General features: G+C 38.7%; 1 protein-coding gene across 2 annotated transcripts in view; it reads left to right on the forward strand.

Annotated features, from left to right (window-relative positions):
- The window catches only part of LOC101112819 (N-deacetylase and N-sulfotransferase 4), a 343,774-nt gene that overhangs the window by 77,382 nt on the left and 247,986 nt on the right, over positions 1-18,406 (forward strand). The window lies entirely within an intron of this gene.

The raw sequence follows: 18,406 nt of genomic DNA on the forward strand, positions 1-18,406 counted from the left end.
TCTCAGGGAAATTCTGAGATGGGACGGTATATTTATCTGATGTGGCTGGATCTTATATTTGTGTAGAAAAGATGAAATGGAAAATAAAAAGCTATTTTAGTATTATTTTATATTGTGTCACAAAGGACACAATGAGTTTAGGCTTCATTCTGCAGCACAATGAAGAACCTTTGGGTGTTTTGGGTCTTTTTATGTTTCAAGAAGGACCAATTGAAGTTCTGACTTTAACAGTGTAGGATGAGCGGGAGGACTTGAGGCAGGAGACAAGCCTCCAGAGACATGGCTCAGGGAATTGTGGCAATGAATTAGGCAGACAATAATAAGACCTGAATTAACCCTATGTCAGTGGAACTAGACAGGAGAAGATGGATACAGGAGAAATCCCACAGATAAACATTTACTACTCTAGAAGAAGGGTAACAGAGGTGGGCATCTCTAAGGAATAGAAGAGAAGAAACATCTAAAAATTAGTCTAAGGATTGAACTAGGGTCTTTTAAATGTTGGATATGCCATCGAGAGAGAGAAGAAACTCAGCATGCATTTTGGGGTCACAATTAGGAAGACAGCTGGAATAATAACCAACATAAGAAACATACTACTATTTATAAAATAAAAAGACAGTGAAATGTTGAAAAAAGTTAGGTACGTTTCATGAAGATGCTGGGTATTGATCAAATTGTTCAAGAAAAGTAAAAGGAGAGAGAAGAAAAGGCTGTCTGTGGAAATTCAATGGGAAAGGAGGATTAAGGAATGATTTTGAAGTCCTTAAGGGGAAGCATTTAAAGTCAAAAATTAAATTAGCTAAAGTAAGCTGTGTCTTTAAGTTTATTCGGATTTGCCCACACAAACCTAAGGAAAGAAGTCATGGGGATTTGCCAGGACAAATTTTCAAGGACAGTTGTGGTAAACTGAAGCAGGAAATCATATTCGCATGGAGTTATATCCTGAGATGAATTCAAGCAGGAAATCAAGGAGACGTGCTATTTCAGTGAAGTGTTGATTATGTCAAAGTGGTCACGTAAGAATGGAGAGGAGGAGGTAAACTTGAGATATTTGATGGACAAATCTGCTGAAGTTGGTGAATTGAATCTATGGAACAAAGAGAGGGGAACTATGAGTATCACTTTAAGTTTACATTATGAAATGAGGAAGTTAGGAGGAGATAGTTCCATTGACAAAATTAGGATCATGGGAGGAAAATCCAGTTTGAGAAGATTTCAATCTAAGCAAGTAGATATGAAGACAAAAAATTCTGAAGAAAATATTTGTCTAGTACCATATTTATAAGTTAACCAAAAGGAAACAGGAAATTTAAAAAGCTCAGAAAAGCATTCACGATGGCTTTCCTATTGTTTATTAATAATGTCAAAATTTATATTTTGAATATGTACATTGTGATTGGTATTTTATATTTCCTCTAATCTCAATAATTTCAAACTGGTTATCATTATACTTAGATTGTTTTCAGGATTTGTGTTAAAATCTGTAGAACACTAAGAATAATGCTGTTTTGTACAGGTGTTGTTTAGTTGCTAAGTTGTGTCCAACTCTTTTTAACCCTATGGACTGTAGGTCCCCAGGCTCCTCTATCCATGGGATTTTTCCATCCAGAATACTGGAGGGGGTTGCCATTTCCTTCTCCAAGGGCTCTTCCTGCTTCTCTTGCATTGGCAGTCAGATTCTTTACCACTGAGCCATGAGGGAAGTCCAGGTTTTTGCACAGAGTAGGTAGTAAATGTTGAATAATTTGCTTAAAGCCACAGAGTGAGTGAGTACCAGAGAAATAGAACTGAGTATTCTGTCTCTATATCCTTATTCCCTTTAACACTGCTTTATTTCCCTTGATTTTCTCTGGAAACCCTGTAGACAGAACACTTATTTATAACAGATTTTAATGGAGACGTCTGGTTACATAGGAACCAAGACCATACTACAACACTACATGTTAATAACAAGAAGAGTTAGAATTCAGTACTGCACATCAACTTTTAAAAATCGGTTAGCCACTTCCATATCTGACAATTTCTGACTGACGTTTTCCTGCTAATCCCTCATGGATCCCTATATTACTAAGACACTTTCTTTCTCCCCTCCTCTACCCTCTCTCTCTCTTCACCTCCCTCTCCTTTCCCTCTGCCTTCTCATCCCCATCCTCCTGGTCCCCTCTTTTTCCTCCTCTTCCTCTGCTTCTCTTGCTCTTTCCTTGTTTAACTTGCTCAATATTCACCCAAGACTGCCAAACTGATATAATCTTTTATTCAGAACAACTTCAACAACTCTTTGTTTAGCTGCTTCTTTCCTTCCAATCCACGCCCTTGCACAGTTAGTTCCTCCATTAATGGATTTGCTAACCAAGGACAGCTTATTCCAGAGAAAAGCAATCTCTCTTTCTTACAAGCAGAAGAAGCATCAGCCTCTGAGGTTATATACTATGGACTTACTTATACATATATAAGTTACCTTGGTTGAAGTAACTATTAATACAATGCAGTATACTAATACTCTTCCCGTTTAGCAATATATTAATACAAAATATCAACACTTGCTTTGACAAACTTCTCATTTGGCAATACATATTCATATACATGGGCTACCCAGGTGACTCAGTGATAAAGAATCCACCTGCCAATGCAGAAGACCTGGGTTCAATCCCTGGTCAGGAAGATCCCTTGGAGAAGGATATAGAAACCCACTCTAGTATTCTTGCCTGGGAAATCCCGTGGACAGAGGAGACTGGCAGGCTACATAGGGTCACAAAGAGTGAGACACGGCTTAACAACTAAACAACAACAAATGCATATACACCAAGCCCTTCCTATTAGGCAAAATGTCATTGGCCATAGTCTGTTTATCTGATGCTCTTCAATTTTTATTTTTCTCAGACTTAGATCACCAACAGGTTATGATGCATAGTTTCCAAACCACTGACATGATAATGTAATTTGGTCTGATCATTATTAGTAATAGCAGTTTCAAGAATAATAGCCTATGATGTTTTAGTCCAGATGTTAAGTCTAAAATAATACTTGATGTGGAAATATTTATGGTACATTTTGTTTCAAGTATTTTTTTTTTTAAAGAAAGACTCTCCTTTATTAACAAGTGTGTATGGAGGGGGATAAAAGAGACTATATATAAGTATTAGGGTATTAAAATAATTTAAAGAATGTGTAACTATACCTATACTAATATGGAACTGTAAGACATTTCTATCTTATTTAAGTCAAAGTCTTTAGGGACATAAATACTGCCTAAAATATGTAATCGGTGAGGACTACAATTCCAGTTAAATTGAAATTTTAATTTCTGAAGATAATTTTACTATAAATATGGGTGTGTATGAGGATATGCATGAGAATAAGAAAAAGGAAGAATAAACACACACACACACACAAAAGTAAAAATGGTGCTGCTTTTTCTTACAAGAATTTGTTGTTGCTACTTATTGTTGTTTTAGGACTTACTACAGCTTAGCTTTTGAAACTAAAATCTGATGAAAAGCATCCAGAAACATGGATATCTTTTTCTGTAATTTAAATTTCTTGGAGAGTAATTAGTCTTTGGAAATAAAGAAATCATGTTAAGACCCATGGTTTTGAAAGTCTATAAACCATGCTTAAATCATAGAATAAATATTTATTCACTAAGCATGACCAGAAATATAGTGAAGAGTTTGGTTTTATGGTGATACAACAATTTCTAATAAAAGTTGTATGGCACATTGTGAAAGCGGCATTCTATCATAGACTGGGGAAAGGGAATCTGATTCTAAGTTTATTTCCTATGGCCAATAAAATGGTCTTTCAGAATGCTTTATGAAACTACAAATCACTTGAGCTGCTCCCTGGTTGAAAAACTTAAAATTAAATTGAAAAGAAACTCCAAGACAAATCAACGGTTTTTTTAAACTAAGTTAGTGTTCTTTGGAAGGAATGATGCTAAGGCTGAAACTCCAGTACTTTGGCCACCTCATGCGAAGAGTTGACTCATTGGAAAAGACTCTGATGCTGGGAGGGATTGGGGGCAGGAGGAAAAGGGGATGACAGAGGATGAGATGGCTAGACGGCATCACCGACTCGATGGACGTGAGTTTGAGTGAACTCCGGGAATTGGTGATGGACAGGGGATGCTGGCATGCTGCAATTCATGGGATCAAAAAGAATCGGACACGACTGAGCGACTGAACTAACTGAACTAACTCTGTCAACATCACCATCACCCTTACAAGCTTACAACTAATATAGAAGCCTATAGGGGAGCTTTATGATTTTTAAAAGTATAAGCTAATACTATAATTTTAATGCAATTTACTATGAATTGTACTATTAGCCAAGTCTCTTTTCATGTTTTTCACATTAGAATGTTTTACAAGTGCCTTTAAAGAAACACACTTATAAACAACAGTGATAATTTAAAACATTTTTATAATATAATAGATATTTAATATTAAGCTATATGCAACCTTGGAGTTTGGATGCAAGTATAACTCCTCCAAATCCACAGTTTATATAAAAGCCAAGTTAACTAATGGTCAGTATTAAAATAAACATTAATGTAATGTGACGGAAGACGTTATTGCTTGAATATTTCTCACAAAGTGAGTAATCTGAGCAGTGTGAATATGGTACCATCTGCTGTGCAGGGACTCATGTAAGTTCAGCGTGCTCAGACTTTGTCTTGGCATCAAGAACTCATTTGTGCATCCTCTTGGTGTTTACTTGGTGTCACCCTACCACCTACTTATTAATTATCCCTGTGTCCTTTCTCATTAACCTATGGAATCAAATAAGTATTACTTCGCACAAATTACATTAGGCACTCAAATTAGGCATTAAGATAACCAGTACTAGACCATAAATTGGAAAGTTAAACAAGTTTACAAAATCTGTTTGGATTCAAGAATTGAAATGAATGACAACTTAAATTCAGAATAAGCTCATTTTCATTTTGGTTTATTTCCAAGTTAAAAAAAGAAAACAGAATAAAAGGATTTATACAAGTTAATGATGTAGGCATATCATTGCAGATGTTTACTCATGGTCAAGTGTGGACTTTACAATAGACAACATAACTTTAATGGAATAAGGAGCTCCCCAAGTCAAAGGTGATAAATATTAGTTTGAATGGATGAAAAGTTGAATGAAGTACTCTATCCTGAGTTTTGGGTTTTTTGACTTTTACAAAACAATTGGCCAAGGGGTAGGGACCATAACAAGAATAAAGGACTTAAAATTTCCAGTTAATAGTAACATATGAGGAAATTTTTGATATGTAATGGCCAAGTGTACACAATAAGGCTCATAGCAGACCATTGACTGCCCTAACTGTTGCTCTCGCTCAGTGGTCTACAAAGGGGCTGGGTACACCCCACTGGAATGCCAAGAGGAAACAGAGTTTCTGCCTTTTAGGTTTTGTCTCACCTTTCTAATAATCATATATTGCAGTATATCTGTATAAATTCATAGAAAATGAAAAGGTTGGCAATCATATTTGTATTTAATATTAAACATGATACTTTTTAAGAATATCACTGAAATAATATACAAAATTTTGTATTATACATAAGACAGACCTTGTATTAGTTCAGTCGCTCAGTCATGTCTGACTCTTTGCGACCCCATGGACTGCAGTATGCCAGGCTTCCCTGTCCATCACCAACTCCTGGAGTTTACTCAAACTCATGTCCACTGAGTCGGTGATGCCATCCAAACATCTCATCCTCTGTCATCCCTTTCTCCTCCCACCTTCAATCTTTCCCAGCGTCAGGGTCTTTTCCACTGAGTCAGTTCTTCGCATCAGGTGGCCAAGCTATTGGAGTTTCAGCTTCAGCATCAGTCCTTCCAATGAATATTTAGGACTAATTTCCTTTAGGATGGAATGGCTGGATCTCCTTGCAGTCCAAGGGACTCTCAAGAGTCTTCTCCAACACCACAGTTCAAAAGCATCAGTTCTTTGGTGCTCAGCTTTCTTCACAGTCCAACTCTCACATCCATACATGACTACTGGAAAAACCATAGCTTTGACTAGACGGACCTTTGTTGTCAAGGTAATGTCTCTGCTTTTTAATATGCTGTCTAGGTTGGATCATAACTTTCCTTCCAAGGAGTAAGTGTTTTTTAGCTGCAGTCACCAACTGCAGTGATTTTGAAGCCCAAAGAAATGAAGTCTGCCACTATTTCCACTGGTTCCCCATCTGTTTGTCATGAAGTAATGGGACCATATGCCATGATCTTAGTTATCTGAATGTTGAGCTTTAAGCCAACTTTTTCACTCTCCTCTTTCACTTTCATCAAGAGGCTCTTTAGTTCTTCTTCACTGTCTGCCATAAGGGTGGTTTTCTGAGGTTATTGATATTTCTCCCTGCAATCTTGATTTCAGCTTATGCTTCCTCCAGCCCATCCTTTTCTCATGATGTACTCTGCATATGGGCCCCAGGTAAATAACATAGGGAGGGAACAAAGCTCTACCCATCAACAGAAAATTGGATTAAAGATTTACTGATCATGGTCTTGCCCGCCCATCAGAAAAAGACCCAGTTTGCCCCTCAGTCAGTCTCTCCCATCTGGAAGCTTCCATAATCCTCTTATCCTTCTCCATCAGAGGGCAAATAGACTGAAAACAAAAATCATAGATAACTAGCCAATCTGATCACGTGGACCACAGTCTTGTCTAACTAAATGAAACTAGGAGCCATGCCATGTAGGGCCATCCAAGATGGATGAGTCATGGTGGAGAGTTTTGACAAAACGTGGTCCATAAGAGAAGGGAATTGCAAACCATGTCAGTCTTCTTGTCTTGAGAACCCCATGAACTGTATGAAAGGCAAAAAGATAGGACACTGAAAGATAAACTCCCCAGATCTGTAGGTGCCAATATGCTACCTGAGATCATTGGAGAAGTAACTCCAGAAAGAATGAAGAGACAGATCCAAAGCAAAAACAGCACCCACTCGTGGATATGATTGGTGATGAAAGTAATGTCCATGCTGTAAAGAGCAACATTGCAAAGGAACCTGGAATGTTATGTCCATGAATCAAGGCAAATTGGATGTGGTCAAACAGGAGATGGCAAGAGTGAACACTGACATTTTAGGAATGGTTCTATGAAGACCTATAAGACCTTCTAAAACTAACACCCCAAAACAGTTGTCCTTTTCATTATAGGGGACTGGAAAGCAAAAGTAGGAAGTAAAGAAAGGCCTGGAGTAACAGGCACATTTGGCCTTGGGGTACAGAATGAAGCAGGGCAAAGGCTAAATAGAGTTTTGCCAAGAGAATGCAGTGGTCATAGCAAACACTCTCTTCTAACAACACAAGAAAACTTGTATGGTCACTAGAATAAATCCAATGATTCCAGTTTGAAAAATACCGCCTTAGATAAATACACCAAATCACAAAGAAAAGTAATTCAATGACTTTATGCCTGGCATTCCTTTCTCACTTAGTAGAACTCACATGCAAGTGTGTGATGCCAGTGATTTCCTGCCTCACACTAGATATGAGAGGTTCTATTTCTTTGTCTTGCTCTCCTATGATTCTTATAGGAAAAGAAACCCTGTTTGTTTTGTCTCTTCATGCTCTTTCATATCTGTTTAGATACTTAGTTGAATATTGTAAATATTTATTTATTATTAAATATTATAGATCTTTATAACAATTTCGGGTTTTTTCTTTTTCCCTTTCAGAAAACTCGTAGTGACTTATTAGCATTGATAAATTCAGCAGGTAACACATATAGAGATTTCACTAGATACAAGACTCTTGACTGAGAGCTGGTATGATTAGTATCCATTGTGTTTCATAGCTGACATAATTAAACAAAGACATTTTAGATGGTAAAGCAGATAGACCTCATTGTCAGAGGCACAGTATCATGTTCATACATGAGTGGATACAGGAAGCTATTGAACCAGCATGGTGTTGATTAAAAAGATGAAATGTTCAGAGGGAGTTTGGGAGAGACCACATTATCTAGATTCATATTCCCTCACTCTCTTAATCTGTCTCTTTTACTTTGCTTGACAGTGTAAGTGCATGCTAGACAGTACTAGTTATTATGACAGCAGTTTTGATAAATAGTACACCTGGTTTTTGCATTCCCAGGAAAATGTTCATGTCCTTGAGTATCATTTTGCATGTGACCATGTTTATTATGAAAGTGTCAGAGTTATTCAAGCATATTAGTAATGTATTCTGGGAGTACAGAAGACTGAGAATTTAATAGTCAAAGAAGAGTATGGCATGGAAATAGAGACAAAATTAGATCCTAGAGAATAATACAATGTAGAGTGCTGAGACAATGACCTCATGAGTTTTTCCAGCTTTCCAGATACAGTTGGCACATAACATTAAGTATAAAGCATACAATATGTGGATTTGATACATGTTGCAAAGTGACTACCACCATTCTCATAATTTTTAAAGAATAAGACTATGCGTTGAGTATGTTTTCCTGAAATTCCACTACTCATTCTTTACTGGTGGTTAGAATATTCTTCTCTGGTTACTATCTAGATTTCTCTATAAGTCAGACAACAGAAGTTTTATTTACATTGCCTGTATCATCTTCAGCTGCTGCTCACTGACACTGCAAGAGATGTGTTTCTCATCAGTTTTGCTTTTAGACAATATATTAACTTCCCATAACATGATGGATCTTCTATTTATTGATGGTTCAGCATATTCTGGCCACCGTGATTTTTCCACTGGGCTCTGCTACTGCTAAGTCACTTCAGTCGTGTCCGACTCTGTGTGACCCCATAGACGGCAGCCCACCAGGCTCCCTCGTCCCTGGGATTCTCCAGGCAAGAACACTGGAGTGGGTTGCCATTTTCTTCTCCAATGTATGAAAGTGAAAAGTGAGAGTGAAGTCGCTCAGTCGTGTCCAACCCTTAGTGACCCCGTGGACTGCAGCCCACCAGGCTCCTCCGTCCATGGGATTTTCCAGGCAAGAGTACTGGAGTGGGGTGCCATTGCCTTCTCCCCGCTGGGCTCTAGTATGGAATAAAGAGGCTTGTGTGTATGTGTGTTAACCACTTGGTCATGTCTGACCCTTTGCAACCCCATGAACTGTAGTCTGCCAGGCTCCTCTGTCCGCGGAATTCTCCAGGCCAGAATACTGTAGAGAGTAGCCTATCTTATCTCCAGGGGATCTTCCCAACCTAGAGATCGAACCCAGGTCTCCCACATTGCAGGCAGATTCTTTGCCGTCTGAGCCACCAGAGAAGCCCTTTCAAACAATTGTCATTTCTTTAAGTAATACAGTGACATTTGACATAAAATATTCTTGTTTTTTAACTTCATTTACATCTGTACTTAACTTCAGCATTTACTATGCAGCTTTCCTATTCCAGGAATCATGACAAATTTCAAAGTGATTGTCATTCTTAAATGCCTGTCTCTGGTAGGTTCTTAAAAGTCAAGCTAAGTGGGTTAGAATGAAGCTGATAATGCTGTGTGATAATGCTGTACAATGTTCATAGGATCCACTAAATATTTGTTTTGAATGAATGAAAAGGTGAATGAAGTACTGTATCCTGGCAAAATACTAGGATGAAAATTTATGTCTATTCCTTTTCTCTGTGTGTTTTCTGAAAGGATTTGGGTAAAAACTTTATAGGGGATCAAATGCTATTTCAACCTGATTGCCTGTTGACAGAGTTAGTTTACAAAACAACAACAGACAACTCTGGTTTTAAAAGAAAGCCTGGAGATGGAAAAGTATTTAGGTTTAGAGTCATGTGAATTTTAAGTCAATCCTTCAGTGTTTGGTAAGCTGGAGACCAGTTTTCACATAAAATTTGCAGGAATATATGCTTTATATGTACTTATGTAAACAGTGTGTAAAGGCTTTGAATTTTAAACTTTTGTGGGACACATTTAAAACTAAATAAAATCATAAAGGCAAGAAAGAATTTAATAAAACTAGAAAATATACATACATAATACTGTCTTGGGGTGGAAAGAAAATATAGGAAACCAGGGAACAACTCCTAGGTCAGTAAATTCTTGCAATTCTAAAAAAGAATTCTGTCTATAAAACGTGTTAAGCTTGAAATTATAAAAGAACAGTCTTATTTAGGCAAGTTCAGAAGTACTTAGAACAATTTTACTAAAATGCTTGCAATCTAAATAAAATGCCGTATGTCACCCTACGAAACCATTTTCCACTGATTAGTCAGAGGATTTGCTTCTGGAATAGGATTTTCTACATTACAAATTCATAATATTTTCCTGTTTGAAGGAGACTTTATATTATCAAGGCATGTATAACCTACTTATTTCTACAGTCATAAGAATTTAATGTAGTGTAACATCTGACATCTCACATTTTCAAATTGTGACTAATAACAGTCCTTTTAGAGGGAAACATGCAAACACAGACTATGAATCTTTTATGACCCTCACAAACTGTGCAAGTCTCCTCCCAGTAGTAGCTGCTATGATTCATGGACACAATAACCAAGCATGATTAGGGTTTACAAAGTATTATTCTGCTCAGTTCACTGTTGACAATGAAAACAAAGTTTCCCATAAAATGACATCATTATTTCTTTGAAAACTAAAAGCACTCTTCTAAGGCATGGCCACAACCATAAGTATCACAAATATTTCTGGACAGTCTCTGAAGTATTTCATTCCATTAAAAACCAACAGACATGTTCTCAACAGTGGTGTGTGGGGGAGGGGCGGGGGTTGCTTCATTTTCAAAGTAATGTATGCCAAATTAGCAGGTATAATTTATGACTAACTATACTCTTAGCTGTTTACAGTTTCTGGAAGGTCATTTTGCAGTATTTATAATTAATGCCTTCAGAAAATGTTTAATTGTGGTGGCATATTTACATGTTTGAGTATTGTGGCTACCCAGGTCACAGACATAAGAACAGATCCATCTATTATCAACAAGATCTTTCCTGCATATGGAAGAATAAAACTTTGAGAAATCATTTCATTTGTATTCTGATAGAAGGAAAAAATGTGAATTCCATGTGAGTTAGTAGGACTATCTAACATGGAAACAAGATATTGAAAAAAAGTCACTTTTGGAGGGATGGAAAAAAATTAATGAACCTGATAATCAGGAAAGTCAGATCTTGGTCCTGGTCTTGGTAGAATTTTAGGCAAAATTCTTTCATTTAAGGTCACTGGATCTCAGCATCTTCACCGGTAAAATTACAATTTACTAGAGGTGCTGTAATGAGCTAAAGCCTCCTACATGTTAATACATGTCATATGGATGTAACAGAGTATAAAGTATGTTTTATAAAACTTCAATTTTAAACTTCCCCCTTTCATGCCATCACCTCATATTTTTTTCTCTATTAAACAAATTTCAACAATAATTTTACTTTTGTACACCTCCTCATACACACGTTCTCATTTCCCAATTAATTCACTGCAGGTTTAATTCCTTTTTATACATCCTTCAACCTCTGGCCATAACTCAGGGCAAAGCTCGAGCCCTGTTTAAATTTAACTGTCCTTTTACTCCACTAATGACGCCAACTGTGAAAGTTCATTGGAGAAAAACACACAAACACATTGCTGTTTTTCTTGTTGTTCAGTCCCTAAGTCATATCCAACTATTTGCAACCTTATGGGCTGCAGCACGCCAGGCTCTTCTGTCCTCCACTATCTCCCAGAGTTTGCTCAGATTCATGTCCATTGGGTTAGTGATGCTATCTGTCTACTCATCATCTGCTGCCTGCTCCTTTTGCTTCAGTCTTTCCCAGCATCAAGGTCATTCCCAATGAGTCAGTTCTTCGAATCAGGTGGCCAAAGTATTGGAATTTTAGCTTCTGCATCAATGCTTCCAATGAATATTGAGGATTGATTTCCTTTAGGATTGACTGGTTTGATCTCCTTGCAGTCCAAGGGACTCTCAAGAATCTTCTCCAGCACCACACTGCTGATTTAATTGATTACTTCTCACCTTAAAAAGGAGCTTAGTCATGTACACAGTACTCTAGTGCTAGGATTTTCCAAATAGCTAGCTTATCTGCAATCATAGGACATAAGGACATTTCTAGCAGGAGTAGTTTTATGCTAACCAGTTGCAACATCCTAACAGTCCAGCAGTGGTCGCAGGACTGGAAAAGGTCAGTTTTCATTCCAATTCCAAAGAAAGGCAATTCAAAAGAATGCTCAAACTACCGCACAATTGCACTCATTTCGCATGCTAGTAAAGTAATGCTCAAAATTCTCCAACCCAGGCTTCAGCAATACGTGAACCATGAACTCCCTGATGTTCAAGCTGGTTTTCGAAAAGGCAGAGGAACCAGAGAGTAAATTGCCAACATCTGCTGGATCATGGAAAAAGCAAGAGACTCCCAGAAAAACATCTATTTCTGCTTTATTGGCTATGCCAAAGCCTTTGACTGTGTGGATCACAATAAACTGTGGAAAATTCTGAAAGAGATGGGAATACCAGACCACCTGGCCTGCCTCTTGAGAAATCTGTCTGCAGGTCAGGAAGCAACAGTTAGAACTGGACATGGAACAACAGACTGGTTCCAAATAGGAAAAGGAGTACATCAAGGCTGTATATTGTCACCCTGCCTATTTAACTTATATGCAGAGTACATCATGAGAAACGCTGGACTGGAAGAAACATAAGCTGGAATCAAGATTGCTGGGAGAAATATCAATAACCTCAGATATGCAGATGACACCACCCTTATGGCAAAAAGTGAAGAGGAACTAAAAAGCCTCTTGATGCAAGTGAAAGAGGAGAGTGAAAAAGTTGGCTTAAAGCTCAACATTCAGAAAACGAAGATCATGGCATCCAGTCCCATCTCTTCATGGGAAATAGATGGGGAAACAGTGGAAACAGTGTCAGACTATTTTTTTTTGGGCTCCAAAACCACTGCAGATGATGATTGCAGCCATGAAATTAAAAGACACTTACTCCTTGGAAGAAAAGTTATGACCAACCTAGATAGTATATTCAAAATCAGAGACATTACTTTGCCGACTAAGGTCTGTCTAGTCAAGGCTATGGTTTTTCTTGTGGTCATGTATGGATGTGAGAGTTGGACTGTGAAGAAAGCTGAGCGCTGAAGAATTGATGCTTTTGAACTGTGGTGATGGAGAAGACTCTTGAGAGTCCCCTGGACTGCAAGGAGATCCAACTAGTCCATTCTGAAGGAGATCAGCCCTGGGATTTCTTTGGAAGGAATGATGCTAAAGCTGAAGCTCCAGTACTTTGGCCACCTCATGCGAAGAGTTGACTCATTGGAAAAGACTCTGATGCTGGGAGGGATTAGGGCAAGGAGGAGAAGGGGACGACCGAGGATGAGATGGCTGGATGGCATCACGGACTTGATGGACGTGAGTCTGAGTGAACTCCGGGAGATGGTGATGAACAGGGAGGCCTGGCATGCTATGATTCATGGGATCGCAAAGAGTCGGACACGGCTGAGCGACTGAACTGAACTGAACTGAATTGAACAGTCCTATGCCCTCCTTCTTGTACTTGATTTTCATGAAAAGGCACCAAAGGTCCTAACAGCTTGCTGGTCTTCTTTTCTACTCTCCCTTGCATAATGGTCTTTTTTTCTGATATGTAAAAGAAAGACAACCTAAAGTATTTTTTCTCATCAAGCTAAATTTTACCATAGTGCATTTCTAAGTTACAAAAGAAATAGTTTCAAAATTTGAGTGTTGATAGAATATACTAACTAAAGATGAAGCAACAAACCATGCTTCAAGTCAAGTGGTTCTAATTGTTGCTTTCAACAAAGGTAACTGAACATCCTCAGTCATATGGGGGGTAAGGGAGAACACACAGTAAGCATAAAGAAAGCCCCTTTTAACATTCAAAAGAATCATTACTTGTTATTTATTGTTTCTTTTTCTCCTAAAATTTTGATTCCACTCAATTTATTAAGCAATAATTATTATCCTAATGTAATTAATGTATGGAAATATTTTGTTGTTCAGACTCTTACATAACTTTTAACAATTTGTAGTAACTTAAAAAAAATTTCGTAATGAGTTCTATTTCCTTTTTCTGTAAAATTCTAAGCTTTAAAAAAGTTCTTCTGGATTGAATTTCAGGTATTATTATTAGTAAGAGTTTGATTAAGATTCAATGATCTTACAAACTTCTAAAGGAACTAGTAAGCATAACATATTTAATTTGAATTCCCTGGTGGCTCAGATGATAGAATCCTCTTGCAATGCGGGAGACCTGGATTCGATCCCTGGGTTGGGAAGATCCCCTGGAGGAGGACGTGGCAACCCACTCCAGTATTCTTGCCTGGAGAATCCCATGGACAGAGGAGCCTGGTGGGCTACAGTCCATGGGGTTGCAAAGAATCAGACATGACTGAGTGAGTGACTAAGCAGCAGTTTGTCTTAAGGATGTTGATGAGGCCTATTTTTAAGAGCTTATATTTCCCTGAATGGATTTATTTAGAAAAAAGATTAGGTCAATATCAGTTCTCGTTCTATATTTTCTTTTTATAAATGCTTGGGGGTAGATCTTCATAACCAGACTTGTCAATAAGGTTCCTATTTGACCTAGATTATAGTTCATCTGAAAGGAAACAGCTGTGAGTCATTAGCAGGCAGCACCTTGACAGTTGAAGGATGGATGTACCTTCTGATAAAGGTGATTTGGACAAGTACCAACAGACCCACTACAACTATCCATAACACCCGATACTTTGTCATTTCAAGTATGAATAGCTCAAGATGGAGTTCACTGCTCACAGACTTTGCTCGAACTATTCTCCCATCTCTCTCCCTCTCTCTACTAGACAAGACTCATCACATCCCCGCATGCTATTTTATCTCCATCTTAAACCAAAATAAAGTAACCAACAAAAGTACTATAGGCAGGCAAGGCACATCCGTATCAGGAACATGTGTCATTTATGCAAGGAGGACCAAAAGAGATCTCAAGGGAAGGTGGGGCCCAGCTACTCAATGTCAGTCTCTATAGCCGAGAAGGTCAGCCAGTCAGCAACAGCAAGACCTAGAACAGCCTTGTGAGTGGGCTCCCTGAATAGTTTTCCTACCTAAAAGCACACCCATGCCTTTCATAGATTATTCCCATGGAAGTCACTAGAGGAAGGTGAGTTGCTCTAAGAAGTCTACACTCACTTAGATAGTCTCCTAGGGGTAGTATTGTGGTGTTCCAGGTGGCACAATGGTAAAGAATCTACCTGCCAATGCAGGTGACTCCAGAGATGCAGGTTTGATCCTTGGGTTGGCAAGAAACTGGAGTAGGAAATGGCGACCCACTCCAGTATTCTTGCCTGGAAATTTCTATGGGCAGATGAACCTGACAGGCTGTACACAGTCCATGGGGTCACAAAGAGTTGGACAGGATTAAGCACCCATGCAGGAGCAGTATCAGCAAAAGATCATTTTAAATTAAATTAACAGGTGAAGGTTTTGTAAATAACAGTTTGGATGATTTTGAACTTCAAATCCGGTAGCATATCTATTAGCTTATGATTCCAAATTCTTCCACCACCCAGGCAAATTTTCCCTACCGTCTAGGCAAATTTCCGTGCTCCTTTAAGAACAGTTGATTTTCACATTACCCTTAGACTTCTTATGTAAAAACCTAGGGTCTTGTTTACGTGAGTTTCTCTTACTAGACCTCATCAGAGGTTTTTCTATGAGTTAGAATTGCCAAGTTGTAGGGAAAGCACATGTTGGTCTTTATAATTTGTGCCAAATTGTCTTCCAAAATTATTCTACCAATATGCATTCCCACTGCTGCTGCTACTGCTAAGTCGCTTCAGTCGTGTCCGACTCTGTGCAACCCCATAGATAGCAGCCCACCAGGCTTCCCTATCCCTGGGATTCTCCAGGCAAGAACACTGAAGTGGGTTGCCATTTCCTTCTCCAATGCATGAAAGTGAAAAGTGAAAGTGAAGTCACTCAATCGTGTCTGACTCTTAGCGACCTCATGGACTACAGCCTACCAGGCTCCTCCATCCATGGATTTTCCAGGCAAGAATACTGGAGTGGGGTGCCATTGCCTTCTCCCTGAAAGTGAAAGTGAAGTCGCTCAGTCGTGTCTGACTCTTTGCAACCCTGTGGACTGTAGCCCTCCAGGCTCTTCCATCCATGGGATTCTCCAGGCAAGAATACTGGAGGGGGTTGCCATTTCCTTCTCCAGGGGATCTTCCTGACCCAGGGATCGAACCCAGGTCTCCCACATTGCAGGCAGACGCTTTATCCCTGGTGGCCTTCTCCCTAAGAGAGTATAAAAGTTCCCACTGCTTCACATTCTTTACAGTATTAACATTCCCAGAACTTAATTCTCCCTCATCTAGTGGGTATGAAATGGCATCCATTGTGATCTAACTTGAATTTCCATGATTACTAATGTGTTCAAACATCTTTTCATGTTTATTAGCCACGTCTGTGAAATTGCCTAGTCACTTGTTTTTGTCTCATTTTACTTGCTTATTTTATCTGTTTGTCCTTAAACATTCATGCATAATTATGCGGTATTATTCATCTAATAACTCCAATATCTGATATTCTAAGTGGTCAAAATCTGTTTTCTTTTCTTTCTTTCCTTCCTTTCTGCTGACTTTTACTCAGTGTGACTTATTTCCTTATATGTGTGAAACATTTGACTTTGAGTTGAACCTATGAAAATATGTAGGGCCGAAACTTGAGGGTGCTTCTCGTCAGAGATGATTTGAGTTTTCTCCTGCTACTGAATCAGTATTTATAATTCATTTGGAATATTTTGGGTCTTATCAATGACGTTGATTTAATAGGCAGTCTCCATCTGACCCCCCACCATGCCACAACTGCAAGATTTACTATGTTTCCCTGTGGGACACCCACATGGCATTTGCCTTAATGGAAAATGTATCAATACCTTCTCTACTCACTAGTTTCCTCCTTATTGCTCCCTGCTCATGGTTCAGCTTATAGTTTTGTGTGTATTTATTTTTCCTAAATCTTCACTCTTTCTTCTGTTAATTTTAGTTAGCATATCAATATGAAACATATACGCTGCTGTAACATATTCCAAATCTTGTAATTTGTCTGGCAATATCTGCAGAATATTTAGCCCACTATACTATCAGACAGAGATAAAAACTCCAAATCGGTTTCTGCCTGTACTTCAGATCAGATTCTTTCAAACTGTGGGACAGAATAATAACTTTAGTTCACCACCCAGATAATCATGATGGTGTGATCACCAACCTAGAGCCAGACATCCTGGAATGCAAAGTCGAGTGGGCCTTTGGAAGCATCACTACGAACAAAGCTAGTGGCTGCTGCTGCTGCTAAATTGCTTCAGTCGTGTTCAACTCTGTGTGACCCCATAGACAGCAGCCCATGAGGCTCCTCTGTCCCTGGGATTCTCCAGGCAAGAACACTGGAGTGGAGATGCATGTGTGCTAAGTTGCTTCAGTCATGTCTGACTTTGTGAAACCCTATGGACAGCAGCTTTCCAGGTTCCTCTGTCCATGGGATTCTCTAGGCAAGAATACTGGGGTGGGTTGTCATTTCCTAGGTGATGGAATTCCAGTTGAACTATTTCAAATCCTAAAAGATGATGCTGTGAAAGTGCTGCACTCAATGTGCCAGCAAATTTGGAAAACTCAGCAGAGGCCACAGGACTGGAAAAGGTCAGTTTTCATTCCAATCTCAAAGAAGGGCAATGCCAAAGAATGCGCAAACTACCACACAATTGCACTCATCTCACATGGTAGTAATGATCAAAATTCTCCAAGCCAGGTTTCAACACTATGTGAACCATGAATTTCCAGATGTTCAAGCTGGTTTTAAAAAGGCAGAGGGACCAGAGATCAAATTGCCAACATCTATTGAATCATCGAGAAAACAAGGGAGTTCCAGGAAAACATTTATTTATGCTTTATTGATTATGCCAAAGCCTTTGACTGTGTGGACCACAACAAACTCTGGAAAATTCTTAAAGAGATGGAAATACAGACCACCTGACCTGCCTCTTGAGAAATCTGTATGCAGGTCAGGAAGCAACAGTTAGAACTGGACATGGAACAACAGACTGGTTCCAAATAGGAAAAGGACTACGTCAAGGCTGTATATTGTCACCCTGCTTATTTAACTTATATGCAGAGTATATCATGAGAAGCGTTGGGCTGGATGAAGCACAAGTTGGAATCAAGATTGCCAAGAGAAATATCAATAACCTCAGGTATGCAGATGACACCACCCTTATGGCAGAAAGTTGAAGAAGAACTAAAGAATCTCTTGATGAAAGTGAAAGAAGAGAGTGAAAAAGTTGGCTTAAAATTCAACATTCAGAAAACAAAGATCATGGCATCCGGTCCCATCACTTCATGGCAAATAGATGGGGAAACAGTGGAAACAGTGTCAGACTTTATTTTTTTGGACTCCAAAATCACTGCAGAAGATGACTGCAGCCATGAAA

This window comes from Ovis aries, chromosome 6 (genome assembly GCF_016772045.2).
Source record: "Ovis aries strain OAR_USU_Benz2616 breed Rambouillet chromosome 6, ARS-UI_Ramb_v3.0, whole genome shotgun sequence".
Classification (NCBI taxonomy): Eukaryota; Metazoa; Chordata; class Mammalia; order Artiodactyla; family Bovidae; genus Ovis; species Ovis aries.